The sequence below is a fragment of the Otolemur garnettii genome, unplaced genomic scaffold (genome assembly GCF_000181295.1).
Source record: "Otolemur garnettii isolate 467f Iridium unplaced genomic scaffold, OtoGar3 scaffold00158, whole genome shotgun sequence".
Lineage (NCBI taxonomy): Eukaryota > Metazoa > Chordata > Mammalia > Primates > Galagidae > Otolemur > Otolemur garnettii.
The window spans coordinates 3726304-3728130 of NW_003852553.1; the positions used below are offsets into that span (position 1 = coordinate 3726304).

General features: G+C 44.2%; 1 pseudogene across 1 annotated transcript; it reads left to right on the plus strand.

Annotated features, from left to right (window-relative positions):
- The first annotated feature begins 1285 nt into the window (after positions 1-1285).
- On the plus strand, positions 1286-1827 carry LOC100959491 (annotated as a pseudogene). Its single transcript, XR_001161693.1, has one exon. The product of XR_001161693.1 is annotated as a ubiquitin-40S ribosomal protein S27a pseudogene (transcript).

The window sequence follows — 1827 nt, forward strand, 5'->3', positions numbered from 1 at the left end:
CCCGCCACCTTAGGTGTATGTGGCTGGCGCCTTAGCCGCTTGAGCCACAGGCGCCGAGCCTTAATTAAAGTTTTTTACATAGCCATGCTTCTAGCTACTGGAACTACTTGCCTGTCCTAGCTGCATTGTATTTTCTGCCCTAATGTCCAGACTCATATATCCAATTGCTTATTCAGCATACTTAGTGGATGATTATTCTGTTTCTTATTCTTAATCTGTCCACAAGTAAATTTTACATTACCGGCTTGGCGCCTGTAGCTCAAGGAATTAAGGTGCCAGCCACATGCACCAGAGTTGGTAGGTTTGAATCCCATCTGGGCCTGCCAAACAACAATGACAACTCCAACCAAAAAATGGCCGGGCATTGTGGTGGGTACCTGTAGTCCCAGCTACTTGGGTGGCTGAAGCAAGAGAATCACTTAAGCCCAGGAGTTGGAGGTTTCTGTGAGCTGTGATGCCATGGCACTATACCCAGGGTGACAGCTTGAGGCTCTGTCTCAATAATTAAATAATAAAGAAAGAAATTTTGCATTACCCTCAAATCTGCTCCTGCCTGGTATTCTCCTTCTCAGTAAATAACAGTTTCGTTCTTCTATGCGCTCAGGCCAAGAACCTTGACTATTGTCTTTCTGTCACGTAAGAGTTCATTTGACCTGGTAGCAAATCCAGGATCCTTTCAAGGATCATCCTCGACTATTGTCTTTCTGTCACCTAAGAGTTCATTTGACCTGGTAGTAAATCCCATCAGCTCTGCATTCCAAGTGTGTACTGGCTCTGACTACTTCTCATCTTCCCCACCACTGCCCTGCCCTGGTCCCATCTTCCTGGCAGCCTCCCTGATGGACCACTGCAATAGATTCTAATTGGTCTCTTTGCTTCCACTCTTGCCCAGATATAATATGCTCTCCATTGATATCCTATCAATATTTAAGCCAGCAAAGGTCATGCTCTAGTTCAAAACTTCCCAATGGCTTCCCATTTGACTTGACCCAAATTAAAGCCAATGTGGTCTGTCCCCTGGTGCTCTCTCCAACCTCAGCTGCTACCACTGCCTTCTCCCTTTCTTTCTGTGCACCAGCCACATTGTTCTCCTTGCCATCCCTTGACTAAAGAATTTCATTCTCATCTTGGGACCTGTGCCTTTGTTGTCTCACCTCCTGAAATGTTTCTGCCCTCAGATACTAGCACAATTTCTTGCCTCCATTCATTCATGTCTCTGACCAAATGGAGTCCCCTCAAAGAATCCTTCCGTGATCACCCTACCTAAAAATAGCACCCACAGCTTTCCCATCCACCATCTGTGGTGGAACCACCACGAAGATGCAGATTTTTGTAAAAACCCTCACAGGGAAGACCATCACTCTCGAGGTTGAACCCTCGGATACAATAGAAAATGTGAAGGCCAAGATCCAGGATAAGGAAGGAATTCCTCCTGATCAGCAAAGACTCATTTTTGCTGGCAAGCAACTGGAAGATGGAGATACTTTGTCTGACTACAACATTCAAAAGGAGTCCACTCTTCATCTTGTGTTAAGACTTTGTGGTGGTGCTAAGAAAAGGAAGAAGTCTTACACCACTCCCAAGAAGAATAAGCATAAGAGAAAGAAGGTTAAACTGGCTGTCCTGAAATACTATAAGGTCGATGAGAATGGCAAAATAAGTTGCCTTCGTCGAGAGTGTCCTTCAGATGAGTGTGGTGCTAGAGTTTTTATGGCCAGCCACTTTGATAGACATTATTGTGGCAAATGTTGTCTTACTTACGGCTTCAACAAACCAGAAGACAAGTAATTATATATGAATTAATAAAAGACATGAACTAAAAAAAAA